General features: G+C 39.7%; 1 protein-coding gene across 1 annotated transcript in view; it reads left to right on the top strand.

Annotated features, from left to right (window-relative positions):
• The window catches only part of ELOVL6 (ELOVL fatty acid elongase 6), a 131,263-nt gene that overhangs the window by 86,875 nt on the left and 22,740 nt on the right, over positions 1-21,648 (top strand). The window lies entirely within an intron of this gene.

Here is a 21,648-nt window from a genome sequence, read left to right as displayed (position 1 = left end):
AGTAGGGTTGAAATGGGATGGGCATGCTGTTACTGACTGATACTTAATCAAAAAGTGGCACTCAAGCATATGACCCAGTACTGGACACCTGTCTGTGTCAGTGTCACTAGACCAGAGAACGCTTTTGTTCTGCGTCCCCAGAAGCACCCTCCACCGCACTGCCTGAGCTGATGGTGGGTGTGTTTATGCAGCCAGCTCTTGCTTTTTGTATCGGGTAGAACTCGTCCTAGAGGCTGTTGGGCCCAGGTCTGGTCTCTTCAGGGCCGTCTGCCAGCCAACATTCAGACACGTTCCTGGAAGCTTCAAGGAGCATTTTTAGTTTTGTAATTTTTGGTGATCTAGGCAATCACAAGACTAATTAGCACACAGCTGGTGTCCAAACGGGTGCCAGAATTTACCTACGGCGCCAACAAAGGCACCTGTTCTTTCTGTGTTTTGCTTATCAAAACCAGCAAGTTTATAACGAGGCTTGGGATGAGGGGGGTGGAGGGAACAGATGTAGATACACCACAAAATAAAAATCTATTCATTTTAGTAGTGTTTAAGAATATTTATTTTTATTTTTTCATATTATATATCAACGGTTCTGCCATGAAGCAGAAATCGATGGCATCATTAACAGCCTCACCAGTCACTTAAGGCTGATTAAAGATGATCAGGCAGGAAAGGACTTTCAACAACTCTGATGCCCTGTACGTTTCCATTATGTCAGGTCCCTGCATCTAAACACTCACCTCCTTGCCGCTGCTGACCGTAGTTGACCCAGATTTCGGTGCACTTTGTAAGGTGCTGTGTTTGAGATGCTCATGATTTGGGTCCGTCACTAAAGACCTCTGCCATTCCAATCTGTATCAGGGCGTGATTCTCTGGAATACAAAGTAGCATTTTCATTTTTATGTAAATTTGAGATTCACAGAGTATGCCTTGACCAAGTATTTTGATATTTGAGGGAAAAAATTATCTTCAGTCTAATGATGCCTTTCACCATTTTATAGAGTTTTTTAACATCCCCTAAGCCTTTATCTTTTGTTTTTTAAAATTTTAATACATATAAGCAGAGAGCAGAGCACAAGGACCCCCATGCACCCATTACCTTGCTTAAACAATTAGCAACACTGGGTTAATCTTCCTTCACCCACATCCCTACCAGCTTCCCCCTTCCCGCATATTATTTGGAAACAATACAAACTGAAATATTTCTGAATGAAATGCCATTTCTAAAAGTTAAGTACTCATTTTTAAAAACTGACCAAAGGATCATTATCTCATCTAAATTAGTAATAATTCTTTATTCTTAAGTGTTCAGATTTCCCCAATTGTCTCATAAATGATTTTTTTTTTTTTACAATTTATGTTTAAGAATCTAGATCAAAACAAGATCCATACATTTTTCTTGGTTGATTTAACTTAAAGTTTCCACCTTCCTCTCCCTGCGTCCCTCCCCCAACCCCATCCATCCTTTGAAGAAACCAGATCATTTGCCCCTTAGAGTTTTGCCTAGGGTGGATTTGGCTGACTGCATTCTTCTGGCCCCTGCGTCCTTATCTTTGGCAGTTAGATCTAGAAGTTCGGTTATACTCAGGTTTAACATTTGACAAGAATGTCTGTAAGAGGGAACTTGCCTTCACCAACTATTCAGTTATCCCAAAGTATGCATAGTTATTACAGCAAAGGCAGGATAAATGCTGGACTCCGGTCATATTTAGCGGTTTCAAAAAAGAAACTGTATTCAATTACATAGCATGTGAATAATAACATTTTTTTCTTGAGTATCATTATGAACTCATGGAATTATACTTTATGTGTCAATGATTTTGAGATGAATTTGATTTTGATATATTTTAGTCCGTTGCTATTATTCTTTTTTGATGCTGAATTGTCCCGTCTTTGGCCAGTGGGAGGCTGACGTTGGCCCCGGAAACCTTTTCACATGCCCTGAGCGTTGTTTATGGCTTGATTTTGGTTGCCAGGTGAGGGATGACAAGATGATTCAAGGCCAGGTGTGTGGTATATTCCTTGTCTAAAACTGGGATCAGCTATTTCTCCAAGGATCTGTAGTTTCTTTGGAGGAGGGGAGATGGTGTTTAGAAACCACTGTCTGAGTACTAGAGGTGGGTGTGGGTGCCAAGGTACTTCTTATTTCCAGGGCTTTCTGAGACCAGAAATAGAAAATTATTTTTTTTTTAAAAGAAATATATCTGAGTTAGTACTGATCCTTCTAGTTCATATTTACGACTAGAGAGTTTTTACTTCATTAACTTCTTATTTCTCCTTCTTCCCATGCCAGAATCGAAGTTCCCGATGTCAGCCAGTAATTACTCATTTACTTTATCCTACAATGCATATGCCATAGTCAGCAATACTTTATCTTTTTTAGATTGACAAGTTCTTCTTGTTTTCTCTTCCGTTTCCTTAATTCTGTTACTTTACTTCCTTCAGAGCTATATTTTGTATAAAATTTTAAAAACCAGAACTATGTAGAGGAGTCCAAGCATGGACAGGTTAGAGTCTTGTAAAAATTGACCATAATATTCTAATCAGGAATCTGGAAAACATTGATAATGGAATTCTGTGGTTGTATTAACTGAATATGGTTCCACATTAGGAAGAGTATATTGAGGTTCCTCTATGTGTAAAGAACTCTGATTGACAATGCATTGAATGAAAAAGGCTAATTACAGAATGATATTTTTTATACAGTGTTTATGTAAATTTTACTCCGAGACACAAAACATCTATATGTTGTTGATTAATACATTCAAGCATTTGTAAAAGTATCTAAAAAGGTACTAGAAGAAAGTATACTCAATTCTTACATCTGTGGAAGGGCAGAGAGGACGTGCTCTTATGGAATGCCCACTATACTAGCAAATAAAACAGAAAACATTTCTGTGCTTGTAGAGCTTGGTTCTAGTGGGCTGGCAATTTAGAAATAAAAAGGAATTAAATTTTTTCTGTGATCTGTTGTCTTCTTATTCAAAACAAAGGGAGCACATATAATAATGTTGACAAATTTCAATTCTGGATATAGGATGTTTATTATTCTTTGTGATTTTCTGCATTTAAAACATCTTCTAAAATATACATACATGTACATAAATGATCTCACACAATTCTAGAGAATCTCAAGCGATAGTTGCTATTTTTATTTCGGAATCGAAATATCTTTTAAATGGGGGGCTGGCCCAGTGGCGCAGCAGTTAAGTTTGCATGTTCTGCTTTGGTAGCTTGGGGTTCACCGGTCCGGATCCCAGGTGCAAACCTACACACTGCTCATCAAGCCATGCTATGGCAGGTGTCCCACATATAAAATAGAGGAAGATGGGCACGGATGTTAGCTCAGGGCCAGTCTTCCTCAGCAAAAAGAGGAGGATTGGTGGCAGATATTAGCTCAGGGCAAATCTTCCTAAAAATATATATACATATCTTTTAAATGAAGTTGATATAAAGCATCAAAAATAAGCTCTTCTCACAAACATCAATGTTTTGTTGAATATAAATAAGAATGTTCCTATTTTGGTCATATAGGATAACATCATTATTACAAGGATATGTTTTTGTAGAAAATTTTGAATGACTGGTACCTTACTATAATTCACAAATTTTCAAATCCATCTGTAAAGGTTCTAATTTAAAAGTTTAGAAATTCCTTGCTCAGGGGGCATTCTTATATTAATGGTCTGTGTCTACTCCACTTCCCCCATCTTTGCCGCTACAGGATATGATATTGTCGATTTGGAAAAAGAAGGAAAGAGAAAGAGAACCAGACTTTTCAGTTAGAGGAATTAGAAATGGTGGGAGGAGAGGAACAGTAAGGAGTTTTTTTTTGGAAAATCGCTGAAAAGATGATTTTTTGTGTATTTTGCTGCTTAGGAATAATTTCTTTTCCCCAACTTCTCAAGCTTGCCCATTAGCTTTTTACAGTAGCCCAAGACCCAACTGTGACTGATTTCCAGATGCCATACGCTGTTTACTCATGAACTAAGATAACTGAGATGGGAGTTAATTTGAATACGCAGAGTCCTTAAGCAAAAATTAAAACCTTGTTTACTTCAGAAAGTGATGGGGTCTTTTTGTATAGTTTGGTAAGAATTACCTGTGGAATATATTTCTTCTTTATCTTTGGATGTTGACTAAACATGATAGCAGTCTTCACATAGGCTGTACACAGTTTAATTTATTGAAAGCTTTCATAAGTTTTTTTGGTTTTTTTAAAAATTTTATTGGGCTTATAGTGGTTTATAACATTGTATAATTTCAGGTGTACATTATTGTTTATCAATTCCTGAATACACTTCATCGTGCTCACCCCTAGTTGTCTAATTTTCATCCATCACCATACATATGTGCCCTTTGTCACTTTCGCCCACTCCCCAACCCCCTTCCCCTCTGGTAACCACTAATCTGTTCTCTTTATCCGTGTGTTTGTTTATCTTCCGCATATGAGTGAAATCATGCAGTATTTGTCTTTCTCTGTCTGGCTTATTTCACTTAACATCGTACCCTCAAGGTCTATCCATGTTGTTGTAAATGGGACAATTTTGTCTTTTTTATGGCTGAGTAGTATTCCTGTGTGTGTGTGTGTCACATCTTCTTTATCCATTTATCTGTAGATCCTTTATCCTTTATCTATAGAAGGGCACTTGGGTTGCTTCCACATCTTAGCTATTGTGAATAACACTGCAGTGAACATAAGAATGCATAAATCTCTTTGGATCATTGATTTCAAGTTTTTTGGATAGATACCCAGTAGTGGGATAGCTGGATCATATGGTATTTCTATTTTTAATTTTTTTTTTTTTTTTTAAGATTTTATTTTTTCCTTTTTCTCCCCAAAGCCCCCCGGTAGATAGTTGTGTATTCTTCGTTGTGGGTTCCTCTAGTTGTGGCATGTGGGACACTGCCTCAGCGTGGTCTGACGAGCAGTGCCATGTCCGCGCCCAGGATTTGAACCGACGAAACACTGGGCCGCCTGCAGTGGAGCGCGCGAACTTAACCACTTGGCCACGGGGCCAGCCCCTCTATTTTTAATTTTTTGAGGAATCTCCATACTGTTTTCCATAGCGGCTGCACCAGTTTGCGCTCCCACCAGCAGTGAATGAGGGTTCCCTTTTCTCCACATCCTCTTCAACATTTGTTGTCTTTTGTCTTGGTGATTATAGCCATTCTGACAGGTGTAAGGTGATATCTCATTGTAGTTTTGATTTACATTTCCCTAATAATTAGTGATGTTGAGCATCTTTTCATGTGTCTGTTGGCCATTTGTATATCTTCCTTGGAAAAATGTCTGTTCATATCCTCTGCCCATTCTCTGATCGGGTTGTTTGGGGTTTTTTTGTTGAGTTGTATGAGTTCTTTATATATTCTGGAGATCAAGCCCTTGTCTGATAAATGATTTCCAAATATTTTCTCCCAGTTGGTGGGTTATCTGTTCATGGTTTCCTTTGCTTTGCAGAAGCTTTTTAGGACTACTTCTGATGTAGTCCCTTTTGTTAACTTTTTGTTTTGTTTCCCTTGCTCAAGTAGACATGGTATTCAAAAAGATGTTGCTAAGACCAATGTCAAAGAGTGTACTGCCTGTATTTTCTTCTAGGAGTGTTATGATTTCAGGTCTTACATTCAAATCTTTAATGCATTTTGAGTTAATTTTTGTGTATGGTGAAAGATAATGGTCTACTTTCATTCTTTTGCATGTGGCTGTCTGGTTTTCCCAATACCATTTATTGAAGAGACTTTCCTTTCTCCATAGTATCTTCTTGGCTCCTTTGTCAAAGATTAGCTGCCTGTAGATGTGTGGTTTTATTTCTGTGCTTTCAATTCTGATTCTTTGATCTGTTTTTCTGTTTTTGTGCCAGTACCATGCTGTTTTGATTACTATAGCTTTGTGTAGTACGTTTTGAAGTCAGGGATTGTGATGCCTCCAGCTTTGTTCTTTTTTCTCGGGATTGCTTTGGCTATTCGGAGTCCTCTGTTGTTCCATATAAATTTTTCAATTGAAAGCTGTCAGAAGTTTTGATGGAGTAGATAGAATATGATCAACTGAGTTTTCCCCAGGCCTGCAATGGATTCCTTTCATTTGATAATGATTTCTCCGGGGTTTTCTTGATGGTTTCTCCCCATTACCCAAAACCCCCCTCCCCTTTTCAGATCCAAACCACCAGCTTCTGGTGTCAATTAGTCTTTACTAATATGATGGGTAATGAGACAGTGCCCTCCTTCCAACCTACATGCCACCCAACCTAAGGGTATGCCTTCCCTGATTTGATGAGATCATTCCATGTGGCATTTGACCTTAGATGTTTGAACATTTCCTTAAGGTAAATACAGAGAAAAATTCTGGTAATTTGAATTAGTAAATCCTTTAGATGAGATTGTTCCTCATGGCAAATAGCATCAAACACTTCAAGGTGCCTTTTCTTCTCAGACACTGCTGAGTCATTAAATCATGCTGCTGTGATATCTCGGCTGGGTTACTACAATTGATTTGTAAAGGACTCTGTGTATTTATTTAATAACTCCCAGTCCTTCCAGATTGGGTACAGATGTGTGTGCTTCTGATTTAAGCAGCCTTTACCCAGTATCTGTCCGGCAGTGTTTTCCGTTCATTGGCAGCATAGGGAGTTCCAAGGAGCCTTCTAGGTCTCTGAGCCAGAACAGGTCAAACAGGGTGTCTGGTGAGTGCACATTGGAATAAGATAATTACTTTGGGCTGCATCTTTATAGAAGCCAGTATCACACTTTCTTCGAAGTGCTTACTTCCATGTCGTGGTGATTCACTCCAACCTCAATTGTTTTATGCTTTATTTGTAGAAAGCCAGATGTTCCCGTACTTTGAGTTTGATTTCTCACCTCATTATTAACCAACAGTTTTCCCTGTTGAAACTCATTTTTATTTCCTGGCCGTATTTTTATTACGTCATTAAATTTAATCATCTGCTTATGTATAAAATATATTCAAGATTAATAGAAAATTACTTTTTTTCTTGAGTGAGGTTTTCATGAACAAAGTGTTTAAATATAGCACGGGAGACATTCAGAAAAGGATGTTAACAGTGAACAGCAGCAGGTGAATGGTATTTAATCAAAGCTACGTGTGATTTTATACACACGTCAGTATTTAATATCTGAAGAATTAGTAGCAATTGTCTTATTATTTTTAAGCCAACAAATACATAATTTAAAAAAGAATGGAAACTTTAGATGAAGAAAATATAACATTTTAAAAAACCCATATTAAAGGAGTAAGTACATTATTGACCTGTAAAATGGTGAGATGTTGAAAATGACAAATTTCAGAACAATTAAATCCATTTATACCCAAGCACCTCGTGTCTAGTATTTTCTTCGGTGGTTGCCAAAAGTGGTCCCTCTTAATCCACAAAGGACAACATTATAGACAATGATTCCCACCATATTAATGATATAAAAGAAATGGATACATAAACTATAAATGTCATGGGAGAAAAGCTCCTATTTTATTAATAACAGGTTATAAATTTTTCATTTTTAAATGTAGCACCAAAAGGGCAAAAGTAACCAAGCAAGAGATCCCTCTAGAAAGCATAAGACTGAGCGGTAAAAAAGCAAACCGCTGAATCACACTGGGAGGGTGCTACCGTGTATGAAAGGTGAATAGCCCATAAATTAACACTGCCTTTTATCTCTTAACATATATGCAGCAAAAGTATAAAAATAGTATTTGAAAAGTTCAGGCTAGTGATTATGTCTGTTTCTGGGGAGGCAGGGACAGTGACGGGATCAGAGAGGGTCCCCAGGAGGCTTCACAGTAAGTTTTTATGTCACTACAAAGAAATCAAGCCAGAAAAAAGATAAAACTGTACTTGATACAAAGTATGGGTGGCAATTTTAAAAAGTTGAAAGCAAATAATGAAAAAAGTCAGTTTTTCAAAATAAAAGTTAGCAATCGTGGTCATATTATAAGATTCTGACAACACGCTGGCGTACATTAAATACAGCAGCTTATATCAAAACACAAACTTTGTGCCCTGCTGATCCTCACAGCTGTCCCCACATAATGGAAGATTCATAGTTAGAATTAGGAATGTTTTTTGTTTCTCTTTTCCAACAAGATCCTGAGTTAAGTGTGTATGTGTAGCTGAAAAGATAATTTGGGGACCTTTCTTTTCCTTTCTGTCCATTTGTTGTTCAGCTCTTGAAGACTCTATCATTGTTAAGGTTTCTGTCTTATATGCAGATATACGGGCTGGTAGGCAACTTGTAGACAGATGGAGGTCAGATATTGCTCATTTAAATTTTGTTAATCATCTCATTTTATCAAAATGTTTTGTTTTTATATTTAGTCTATTTGAAAATGTAAAATATGACCTTATCTCTATCACTTCTTTGTGCCTTCCTTCCTCTCTGGCTTTTGTGTCATTTTCTCAAGGAACCATAGAAGTCATTTAATGTTTGATTCTGATGCCGTATTTAAATTACAGCTTCTATCTCATTTTTTAAACTGAAACTAACGGATATATAGAAAAATCTTTCCTTCTGAAGGCAAGATGTATAACAGATTTGTTTTTAGAATCATAGATTTTTCTCAAAAAAAATTGTTGGGACGTTTCCTTATTAAGACATAAAACAACTGAGACCAGGAATAACACAGCCACCAGACGACACAGTTGTTTCAAAGGTCGGGTCACAGGATGACAGCAAAACACACTTTGTTTCCCTTTGCAGCAAGAGAAATGTGAAGCATCTACACTAAATAAAAAACCTAATAAACAATCAAGGCAAAAAGCTTAATAAACAGTAAAAGAAAGTAGACCAGCTGCCATTGGAAAAATAATCCCGGCATTTACTGAGGTGTCCATCAAGGAAGGAAGCTAATCTGAAGGACACCGTGCTAACATCTTCATGAACGGAGATGACAACGTCTAGTCTGAAAGATCATGGCTTTCTTCAGCATTTTGAGTTGTATGGGAATGCCTTTCCACCTGAGAGCTGCCAGGACACCCTCCACACTTCTGCTCAGTGTGAATATCAATTTTGTGGTTCTGTTAACCTGTACGCGCAGCAGACGACTACCAGACACATCACAGCTACAGGCTGAGGAAAACTCCCCACCTGCCCCTCCCCAACTACGTGGGTGCACAGCACACACACCTACACCCTTCAGGTATTCTCCCAGCTCCCTGGGAATTTATTCGATCCTCCTGTTTTCAGATACAACTCAAGTAAAATGCTGCTTCAGCTGGCACCTTACATCAGAGGATCCAGCGCCAAGCCAGAGCATGCATGATGCTCCCGTCCACTTCAGGAGCCATAGGAGCATCAGGAGGAGGTCACAGAGAGGAGTTGTATGACACAGGCTACTTCATTTAGCACTGCGTTTGTTTTTTAGATGTCTAAAACCGAATCCTTGGGCAGAATAACCTGTAGTCTAAAATCACAATAAAGTGACACTAATTGAATCACTTGACTCCTTTTGAAAAACCAAGAGCACTAATAAAGATATCAAATGTCAACTCCCTCTCTTTTAAAAGTAAGATAGAGGGGCCAGCCTGGTGGCGTAGTGGTTAGGTTCGCACGCTCTGCTTCTGCAGCCCAGGGTTTGCAGGTTCGGATCCCAGGCATAGACCTAGCACGAAAAAACAAAGGAAGATGGAGCTCATAAACTGGGATCTATGCATCCTGATTTGCTCTGAACAGTCTCAGTTTTCTTCCCATTGTCTCAATGTAATTATTAATATATCCCTTTTCACTCCCCAAAATGGCCCAATTTGAACAGTGAATGAAATGGCTATTCTATTTTTAACCCACTGAGAAATTGCGTTCGCTCGATAAAACAGAAAAAGGAAAAATACAATCATTTGCCAACTTAGCCCTAACAAATCTGTATTTTTAGTGTTGACCTCTCGTAGGAAACTTGCTCTCCCAGCTGTAACCAAACCTTTGACATATCATCACTCAAATTTAAAATATTCACACCAGATCCCTTTTTTATAACCCTTTAAAACGTCTCAAAATTTATCACTATTTTGCTAGCGAACATCTTTAAGTCATTCAAAATATACAAATAACTCTTTCAAGCAGTCACCAAGTTGTATAACTCTTATTAAATATCTGGAGCAGCTGTCTACACCTCTGCATTTCCATGCTGGACTCTCCAGTCATGGCCTTTATCACTTCACATTTCAGTATTGTACCCAACGATTGCTGCCTCCCAAATGTTTCTTCTGTCTAAGCTTCTTTACATGCCGTTATCATTTCCCCATATAAACCTTAACTGAAGCTCCTTTGCCTATAAGTTAAAACGTTAATCTGTCCATAAAAAGTTACAACCTTTTCTTGACTCATCTTTCATCACTGCCCGATGCAAACTTTCCATTCAAGCCGGCATATGTCTGATCATTGCCTGCAAAACAAATATACTTTGCCTGTCCTAATTTCTATCTTTGAACACATGGTATCTCCTTCTCTTTCTCCATTCTTCCTCCATTTTCTTTTTCTTTAAGTCTTAGCCATCAGTTAGACTTAACTTAGAATGCCATCTCTATAAATGCACCTCTGGTCATTTCAGCCTCTATCTCAGTTTCCACCGAACTTGTGGTGGAAACTGTGTTGCTGTGTCACCAGCTCAGGCTATATACTGCTTACCCACGTACCTCCCAGTAGACCAAATGGGTTCCTTGAGGCCAGAATTGTGTCTACACCTTGCCAGACACTCAGTTCCTGAATTAATGAATGAAAAATCCCACACTTGGCCAGTTCTCCAGTCACATGCAATTGACATTGTCAGTCATTTCACTTTTTCATCCTTTATATTTCTTGTATCAACCACCTCGGACAGACCCCAGTCCAGTCTTCATCTGGGTTTCATCAGGCTTTACCTGTCAAAGTGCAGACAGGCTTCAAGAAATCTGGAAAAAACAAGAAGTAACAATTGCTGGTGAGGATGTGGTTCAGAAAAGGGAACCCTTGTGCACTGTTGGTGAATATAAATTGGTGCAGCTTCTATGGAAAATAGTATGGTGGTTCCTTAAAAAATTAAAAACAGAACTACCATACAATTCAGCAATTCCTATTCTGGGTATATATCTGGAGGAAATGAAAACACTATCTCAAAAAGATATATGAACCCTCATGTCACTGCAGCATTATTTACAGTGGCCAAGACATGGAATCAACTTGAGTGTCCATCTCTGGGTAAAGAAAATGTGAGATAGATGGATAGATATCCTGTGGAATATTATTCAGCCATAACAAAGAATGAAATCTCACCATTTGTGACTACATGGATAGACTTGAGGGCATAAAGTTAAGTGAAATAAGTCAGACAGAGAAAGACAAATACCATATGATCTCACTTATATGTGGACTCTTTAAAAAACAAAAAACCAAACTCATACATACAGAGAACAGATTGGTGATTGCCAGGAGGTTGGGGGATGGGTGAAATGGGTGAGGAGAGTCAAAAGGTACAAACTTCCAGTTATAAAATAAATAAGTCCTGGGGATGTAATGTATAGCATGGTGACTCTAGTTAATAATACTGCATTGTGTATTTGCCACTTGCTAAGAGAGTGGATCTTAACGAATTCTCAGCGTAAGAAAAAGAAATTTGTAACTACACGTGGTGACAGACATTAGCTAGACTTGTGGTGAACCTTTCACAATATATACAAATATCAAATCATTGTGTTGTACACTGGAAACTAGTGTCACATTGTATGTCAATTATACCTCAGTGAAAAAAAAGGGGGAGCTGGGATTGACGTGATGTCATTGCGGGAGGCTTCCTTGTTACTCCTTGGTACTCTGTCCTCTCCCCCCTCCTGCCTCTTTCTGTTCCTTCCACCTGCTGGTAAGGCTGCTCCCTCAGAGCCCTGGCGCGCGCCCTCCCTCCGCTCAGAACACTTCTCCCCCAGATATTCTAAGGCTTCTCCCTCACCTCCTCCAGATCTTTGCTCACGCCTCACCTTCTCAGTGGGACCGCCCCAGCTCCCTCTCTAAATCTCAGCATTCCCACCCTCACTTGTTACGGCCATGGCCCGATTTATTTTTCTGCTTGGCCCATACCCCCTGCTAGCCGGCCTGTGTCTTACTAACCGTGTTCATTCCTCCTCCTGCTGGAGTCTGAGCTCTGTGAGGACCGATCTTCCGCTGTGTCTCTAGGACCCAAGGAGGTGCTCAATAAATATTGATTTATGTTTTAATTGAAAAGGGAAATGAACAGAGGAGACTTGTAGACAATTGTTAGGAATTCTCCTTTCCTTTTTTGGAAAGTCTTTCTTCTAAAGAGGGAAATAGGAAAATTTTTCTGCTTTTCCCTTGAACCCAGGAACTACCAATTAGTATTTCCAAGAAAATAATCATTGGATTAATGATGTCGAGGCATGGTATGTTGCTTGTTTTTTTAAGATAAGAATGTCCATTATGAGGGAGAATTCTGAGCTCCTGTAGAGCAGGCTCAGTGAGGGGCAGCCAGGCGTCACCCTGCTGTGCAGGTGGCACTTGGGGCTGTGGCCCCCAAGGGCAGCCCGGCCCCTCCTTAGCTTATGGACATTGCAGGTCACTCTGCTGCTCCACACTTGCCTGGTTTATCATTTTCCTTCCAAATTAAGAAAAAAATCTACTCGTAGTGTAATGATCTAGTCCAAATTGGGTGAAAGTTTACAGTTCATGGCAGTTTGTTATAAATGTAATAAGTACAGAGAACGCAGACCACTGCCTGTGATGCACGGAGAGACCTGGGGGCTGATGGACACACAGGCAGACAGCCTGCCCCCTCGGCAGGACTGTGGGCCGCTTGACCGCCTGCCCTTGTGCGCACTGGGAAATGCTCTCCAGGAGTTATTTTTTTCTTAGAATAATTTCTTTTTCTAGTTATAAAAGTGAGAATTCTCCATGCATAAAACTGAGCCACAGAAAAGCACACACACCAGGCTTTTCCTCTCACCACTCACAGGTCTTGAGTGTTAATAATTTGGTGCATGCCCTTTCAATAATTTAATGCTATGTTTGAGATTCTTTCATTATAATTTTAATGCTCTGTAATCCGATTAATAATATCTGCATTTGGAAAAAATAGACTTCAGTAATAGATTTGCTTTACAGGTACTATAACTTGAAACAGCTGACACGTAAGATAGTTTAAGTCATTTTACCTATATGAATTAGTATTTAAATAGCTGGACTACTATAGCTTTTCTGAAACTTGGGTGAGAAGTAACACGAACATTCTCAAAGAGACTGCATGGTCATTTAGGATGTAAATTTAATAATCCCTGAAGCATTTGTTAAGGATTATTTTGAGTTAAGACTGAGTTAAGGATTACTGTGCTTATAAACTTCCTGTGTTACCTCTCAAATTCTTAAATTAGCCTTCTTGTTTAACAGGGTTTAAAAAAAAAAAAACTACAAGATTTTGAACAAAAAATTGAACCCTTAAAAAAATCTTCAGACCTAATGTTTTATGAAATTGCTTAATTGCCTAATACGGAATGCATCGGCTGATGCTGACATCCGTTGTTAAGCTGAGGTAACCACAGCTGTAGATTGGCTGAAGAGAATATGAAATTGAATCACATGGAAAAGTACTGGAAGTCTGTCCTGGAGGGACCCATCAGCAAGCAGAGAGTTAACTGCAACATTGAGAAATGAAACTTCCTTCCCTTCGTCGTCCACATGTCCCCATGGCGTGGACAGGAGAGGAGGACTCTAGGAAAGAAATGAGATCAGGGTTCAGTGAAAGAACACTGGTCACTCATCCTGGGGTTACCCACTGTTGTTAGATGAAGAAAAAGCATCCTCCAAAATAGAATGCCTTGCCCGTGTGAGACAACTGCTGCAGGCCCCTTCTGACCTCAGTCTCCAAAGTATGGGCAGTTCTTTCGTGAAAACTATCAACTTTTATTCTCTGTATTTCAACCAAGAACTTCAAATAGTAACTGCTCATCTTTTTTTTCTTTTTTTTTTCTTTTTTTTTTTTGCTGAGGAAGGTTCACCCTGAGCTAATATCTATGCCAGTCTTCCTCTGTTTTGTACATGGGGCACTACCACAGCATAGCCACTGATGAGTGGTGTAGGTCCATGCCCAGGAACCGAACCCCTGGCTGCCGAAGCGGAGTACACCAAACTTAACCAATAGGCCATGGAGCCGGCCCCCCGTTCATCTATTTGTGATGATGCTGTGGAATTGACAGGTTGCCCAGATCCTACTTGATTTTGCATGTGAAATAGGGGCCCAGTTTTCTCCCTTGTTACCAACGATTTTTTTAGCAGTGCTATCAGTAGTTGGATTAGTTTAATTGGTAGCAAGCTCTCCTTGGAACTCATTTCCTACCATTTGTTTAAAAAAATTTGCAAGTGGAAATTGGCAGGGGCTGTTTGTTCCCCTCTTATCATCGTCATCTATGACTAAATTGTCATGCTTGCTGGAGGCTGCAGTACCCAAGCCATCCTCACTGTATTCATTGTTACCCGTGACATTTCTTACTGTTTCCAGAACCCTGGGATTTAGAATCAAATCTATATAATTAAAATGATTGATTTGGGCATACTACTTCATTGCTCAAACACTGCATTTTTCCAACAACATAATAAAGCCATGATTCTCTTTTATTCCTTTTACTTCATTGCTGATGGTACAGTGATGAGCAAAGAGGAGGCTTTTGGTGTCTTTTTTGTTCTGAGAAGTGCATGAGCGTCAGTAACTTAGACACGGATGTGCAGGGTGATTGAAGTAGCTGGGAGAGGTTATTCTTTGGTTCCAGGTATTTATGTTAACCCAGAGCTGGAGCAGAAATCTTCAATACAGCTTAATAGAATTGCCTATGACTTGAAGAAATTATGAATCATTAGCAATTCAGAGTTGCCTTGTGCAGAAGGCAGGGATGTGGGTTCTCTGAAAGCAGTTAGCTTTAAATTGGACTTCATACCAGTGAAAAAAAAAAAATTCAGAAGGATCCAGGGCAAGCCCTTGGAGCTAAGACAAGTAGAGCTGAGAAGAAAAATCTAATTTCTGCCTTTTAAAAAGAACATAGTTAGGGCCCAGCCCAGTGGCATAGTGGTTAAGTTTGCTCTCTCCACTTCAGTGGCCCCAGGTTTGTGGGTTTAGATCTCGGATGCAGACCTGGCACTGCTTGTCAAGCCATGCTGTGGTGGCACCCCACATAAAATAGAGGCAGATTGGCACAAGTGTTAGCTCAGGGCCAATCTTCCTCACACACACAAAAAAACCCAAAACAACAAAAAAATAAAAATAAAAAAACATAGTTAAAACTCTAGAACTTTTCCAATCTTGAGCAGGCAGCCTTGCTCAGAAGATTTCGTCTTAACTTCTCCAACAGCTTCTTGCCACCTCTTACAGTTTTGCAGAGACCAAATTTATCTCTGATCACACCTAAGCATGAAGGAATCTCACTTGAGTGTTCTCCAAGCTGCTGGTCAACACCTCCAGGACGGATATGAAATCTTCTGAGCTCCTTAAGGACATAGATCCTTACATTCCTAGAGCAGAACCAGGGTAATATTTGAAGTCATTCAAAGTAAAGGCAAATGCACACTTTCTTGCCTATGTATTTCTTATCTTAAATTCATTATGTCTGTTCCTTCCATCTTTGCCTGGCTTGTGACAATCTTACGAGTCCTCTTTCCACCACCCCTGTGTAATACATTCCGTACACACTCAGCTAAGATTACTGATGGAACTGGATCCGAAGTTAGTTCTAAAGAACAAAAGTCAAATTCTCTTTGGCGTTTCAAGAAGGACTACCTCCTGTGGCCAGTGAAGAAGGAACTGTGTCACTCCTGTTCTGTATCTCCAGCCCAGCACAAAGTATGATACACAATTATCTCAAATCCATAAATGCCAGCTTGGAGAATATATCTTACAAGCAATTTGCCCTATCCTTACGTGCAGAATGCTGTTGGTGCAGGGCACGCATTGCATCTTTTTATGGTTGACAGAAATGAATAGAGGGCACCCCTCCTACTTCTCTTCCTCCTGGACAGAATGTTCCCGTGTAGATAAATGGTAATGATAAACAATAAATCTTGCTTCTCAGAAGGACAGGGGAAATGTCACCCAGCTCCATTCACAGTCTAAACCCTCACTTCTGCACATGATTTAAGCAATGTTGTGTGAAATTAGGGAAAAAAGATTTGAGAGAATTTTGGTCTTTGACCTAATAATATCACACTAACAATAGATGTCCTTCATGGTTGTTCATTAGGTCCCTGGCACTGTACTTAACTCTCTTTACAGATATTGTCTTACCTCAATTTCACAACTGTCTTGAGGTGTATACTTCCTCACTTTACAAATGAGAAAACAAAGGCTCAGAGAGGTTTAAGTAATTTTCCCGCAGTCAAGTCTAGACAATAAAATCTAAAGCCTGTTCTGTTATATGCAAAGAAAACACAGGAACCTCCTACAGAACTATGTGCCCTCTGGATACCTGAGCTACTGCTCTCCTCCTCCTCTTTGTTTTCGTTATCATCAGCCTCATGGCTATCCTGCTCATCATGCAGCCCTGAGGTCTTCTGAGTAGGAGCACTACGTCTGGAACGTTTATGACTTGCTGTCTTGATGCAACAGTGACACTCGCAACAATGAACAGCTTTGACAGGAGAAAAGTTGGCCCGTCTAATCAAAAGTTCTAATTGGTCAAGAAGCTTGCATAACCCACAGACAATATTAGCATCCAGTGGCCTGATCTTCTGCCTGCATCTCAACTAAAGGCATGAGATCTCTTGGGAGTGAACTTCATCAAAGTAATATTTGCTAGAAGGGGAGAAAATTTGAATAAGCCAAATAAAAAAGTCTTATTTTTTAGAGGAAAAAGCAATCTTTGCAGAAGTTCCAGCTGAAACGTAGAGTCCCTACGTTAAAACGCTAATATACCTAAGTAACTCTTCATGTTTGCACTTGCTCTCGCTGCACCCAGCCTTCCAATAGAAAGTAATGTTTGTTCTCATTTGACTCCCATAAAATATACAAGGCACCACACCCTGATGTTGGCTTTGATGACAAGAAACTCCCCACACAGTTCCATTGAAACCTTGGAAGGAATGATGGAAGGGCCTGGAAGCTTTTGAATCCTTACCTCTTGTTTCCTTAAACATTTTGAGGCAAAACCCTGTGAGATGTTCTATAAATTCTAAATAGGTTTATAATTTAAAACACTCTTCAAAAAATTGATGAAATAATGTATTCAAAACCTTTATTCAAAAAAAGGGCAGGAATGTGGAAAAAGAAAAGGAAAGAACCAAAGTGACTAATTGTTAAGGACCACATGACCCATCTTTTGACTCCACAAAGCTACCAGAAATCACTTTGATTGAAAGTGTTTTGTACTGAAAACCAACGAGAAAGTAGGAGATATTTTTTAAAAATTAACTTCTCTTTCCTCCCACCATAGGTTTTAAATTACTGTTCCTTAATGCAGTTTAAGTAACGATAGAAGCAAGGTGAGGGCGAGTTTCTCTGCTGTGACATTAACGACAGGTGCACAGTAAGAAACTCATTCAAATATTTTTGCGGAGTGAGGAGGGGTGTCAGAGACAGCTGAGCTTGCAAACCTTCTGGAAGTCTTTTATTGTTTCCTGTGTTGGATCCACTCCAAAAGTTAAGAATAATGACCCTGTAGAACTGCTAAGTTTTCAGGCTGTTCAGATAACCCTGGTCTTGTAGTAGGAAAGAAATGTGAGCCAAGGGGCAAGAATAGTGACTGGATTTTATAAAAAATATTTCTAAAGGAGCAGTTTTCTCAGAAGTAGTCGTTTGCTTTGACTAAGAGCATGCAAAGTAGAGGACAATCTGGTCAAGACCAGAGACAGTAAAGGAGAGAGAGAGACAAGCTCACTATCCACTCCCGGGCTGCCGTAGTAATCCAAGAGCTGAGGACTTCTACCAGGCATCTTTTGAACTTGTAGGTCATTTGTGAAAGCCTTTCAGCGGGACAGGGCAGGAAGTAGCTCTCAGTATTGAATGGAAAATTTTTGTTGTTCTGAAAATCCTTCATTTTCCAAAAATGTTTAAGATTACTCTGATTTAAAGTGAACAGGTTTCCCTCTGTTGAGAATAGAGAAGAAATTGTAGGTTTTGCTCTAAATTTCCAAACCTAATAACCAATTTAGATGGTATATGCCAGCTACTTTATTTATGCCTGCTATCTTACTCATCTTCATGACAGATCTTTGAAGAAAATACTATAACAGAGAGATCACAGTTCATGAGATGGATGAGTTTCTTGAATATTTCATTTACTCAAATATTTCAGAACTTTCATAATTCAAAAGCAGTTTTTCCACAAGTATAATTTTAAACACAACAAATAGATACGTACCTAATAGTAAGTTTTCACTGTGTCTAACTTTTGTTCCTTCATTCAAAAGTTCTTGGTTTCTGACACATTTCTCTGTTCCACCACCAGCACCCCCACTTAATGAATACTCGGATGGCATCGTTGTAATTTACCAACAGAGATTGTTAAAATAACAGCTCCGTAGTCACCAAAATCACACTGCAGACTCCTGAGGCACCTGAACGACAGAGTGGCTCAAAGATACTGACCAAAGCTCTGGCTATTTCTGTTCCCCACTAAGGTGGTGTTCCCATGTGGCAGTATTATAAATGTCCTTTAAATCAGCTGGGCCACCAGCTTTGAAATTATGTGATTCTTGAATAAATTTTAGATTTTAGAAATTTATATTCCTTCCAATTTTACATATTAGGAGCATCTTTATTAATATTGTATATACCAATATTTCAAAATATCATGACCAAACCAGTATAAAATGCAACTATTTTGCAGGTGAAGGAACTGACTCTTAGAGTAATTAAGAAATGTACCCATGGACACATGGCTTCTAGGAGACAGGATCAGGACTAGTTGGTCTGACTCAGAAGCCCATGCTCTTTCCTCAGTGCCATGCTGCTCACGTAACTGGGAAGGTCAAAATCAAAGGTGCTGACTCCAGAAAGACTCCGTGAGTGGCTTCCATAAGAGAGGAATATGATTTTAATGAGCCCGGAAGGAAGGAGAAACTTTGCTAAGTTTCTCAAACTATGACCTGCAGACCATTTGCATCAAAACATCTGTAATATCTCTTAAAAACTCCCATTTCTGGGTTTTTCCCAAAGCTATTAAATTGGAACCTCTGGTGGTAGGACCTGGAACTCTGCATTTTCACCAGCCTCCATGGTTTACTGTCATTAAAATTTCCATATAACTTCAGGGGGTTCATATGCCTCCTAGATGCCACCCTGTCCCCCACCCCATGACCAGGGTCCCCCTACACTGGCAATCCCTATTGAACAACTAACGACTTTCAGGGGACATTCAGAAGCTGAGAAGTCCGGTACATGGTGAGCTCCTCTGGAGAGGAATCAGACTCTGACTCTAGCCGACTGTGGCATACCTGGTTCTTACTCATGCATTTTTTATTGTGCCTCTAACCTTTCTACAGCCATTTTCTCCTGCATCCTGCACTGTTAACTAGGTGCTTGCTCCTGAGATAACATCGGTGTCCTACCTCAATCGGCTTCCTGGTCAGCTTCCTTGTCGGCCCAGTGCCATCTCTGAGGAGTCGTGAGAGGTGAAGCAAGCCCCAGAGCAGCATCTCATACCTCTGCTCTGGCCTCCTGTGAGGGAACCTTCTCTCTGATTCTGGCTTTTCACACCCACATCCCTCCGCTCACATGCACTTAGATTTGCCAAATCTCTTGAGTCCCTGTTTGAGATCAGTCTGCATTTTCTTTTCTGGATGTCCCATCTTGCCTCAGACTCCACATGATCTGAAACAGAGTTTTACGAAAAATGTTCTTAGCTAGTCCTTTAACTCAGTAATCTCACCTATGGGACTCTATCCCAAGGAAATAACTCAAAACAAGGAAAGGCGTCATGTATAATGATGTTTATGGCAGCATTATCTATACTAAGAAGAAATTAGAATCAGTCTAGAGAGAAGTGTAAAAAAGAGGGGAGTGGTAAATTACATTGCAGTGCAAGCATTGAATGGAATATTAGGCAGATATTAAATAGGGGGTTCATGAAGGCTATGTAGCATTATGGAAAAATGGCTAATGGTAAGTGAGAACGGTACCTAAGTAGGCTCCACTCCTTAGGTGCTTTAAGCTCAACTATGAATGGAAAATGAGCAAGATTGGAAGGTAATAGAAATGATAATAGTTTTATTATTGATAGGATCATGACTGATTTTTCCTCTCTATTTCCTGAATTTTCCAAACTGTACTACATGCTTTTAGAAATTGTGTTGTTTTTTTAAAGCTCATCAAACTCCCCAATCAGGATGGCCTGGTTACATCCTATTGACAAGGCTCAGTACGTGGAGGACTGTGACTTCACCTCGTCTGCTCAGGTCAGCTCTGTAGATCCTTGCAAAAGCTCTAGAATACCCACCATGAGTGCTCTCTTCATCTCTCTTTTGGACCTGACGAGAGTCTTCTCCTGGCTCCTCCTGCAACAATGCCCAGTTCCACCTCGTCTTAGCTGACCTCTCAAAGTTGGCTTCTCTTCTCTACTTCGCTCCCTCTATAGAGGAGCTCATCTCATGAAGCCAGGTTTAAAAATCAGATGACTCCCGAATTGAAGTTCCCATCCCTGGTCTCTTCCTTAAACTTCAAAGCTGCGTCATCTTCATGTGGATGTCTGACAGGCACCTTACATCTAATGTCTCCAAATAGAACTCTGGATTTCCTCTCTCCCCACTCCCCACTATGGCTTAATTAATTAACACACAAATAAATTAATAATTAAGTCGGTTCCTCTAGATCTCATTACCTGGTGTTATGACACTTGGTATTGTCATTATCTATTCTGTTCATCAGGCCAAAAGATCCTAGTCTTCTTCCTTGCTATTTGGCACCTCCGTACAGTGTTTCAGGAAGTCTAGTCAGCTCTGTTGCCAAAATACATCCCAGAGTTGTCTGCTTCTTTCCCTTCATGTCCACTGTTACCATGGACCTGCCACCATCATCTCTCGTTTGGAAATGAGATATAATATCCTTCTAAACTTCTCCCTGGTATATGTCTTATCTAATGATAAATTATTATGCAATATTATTAATAATTGCACGTTAATCTTAATTGTATATTATTAACTATTAATATTATGTTAATTGTTGTATTACGTCTTACTATATTACAGTCCCTTCTCCACAAAGCATCCTGAGTTACCATTGAAAACATAAACCACAGCATGTCACTGCCCTGCTTAAAACCCATCAATGCCTAAGCAGTGCAGTAGAATAAAATAAACTTGATGATTTTTCTTATTATTGTGAAATTCTTATCTTGTGCCTTACACAGTCCTCAAGGGCCTTCTAAGATCTAGTCCCTGCCCGTCTGTTGACCTGCATTTCACTCCAGCCCCGGTCACTGCCAGCCTCCTTGGCCTTGTACGTCAAGAATGCCCAGCTCATCCTGTGTTGCACTTGTCTGTCCTTCTTCCTGAATGCTCTCTAGGTCTTGGCAAGACTGGCTCCTATTCATCAGCTCACAGGTCACCTCCTCCGAGAGACCCTCTCTCACCTCAGCAGGAGATCTTCCTGCCCCCATCCCTAGTCATGATCACCTTGCCCAATGTTTTATTAGTATAGTACTTACACTACCTGAAGCTATTTTTTATGTGTTTGTTATCCCCCTACTGGAATAT

The sequence above is a fragment of the Equus asinus genome, chromosome 3, assembly GCF_041296235.1.
Source record: "Equus asinus isolate D_3611 breed Donkey chromosome 3, EquAss-T2T_v2, whole genome shotgun sequence".
In the NCBI taxonomy this organism is placed as follows: Eukaryota; Metazoa; Chordata; class Mammalia; order Perissodactyla; family Equidae; genus Equus; species Equus asinus.
The sequence above is the reverse complement of the archived record's forward strand: the minus strand, read 5'-3'. Positions and strand labels throughout refer to the sequence as shown.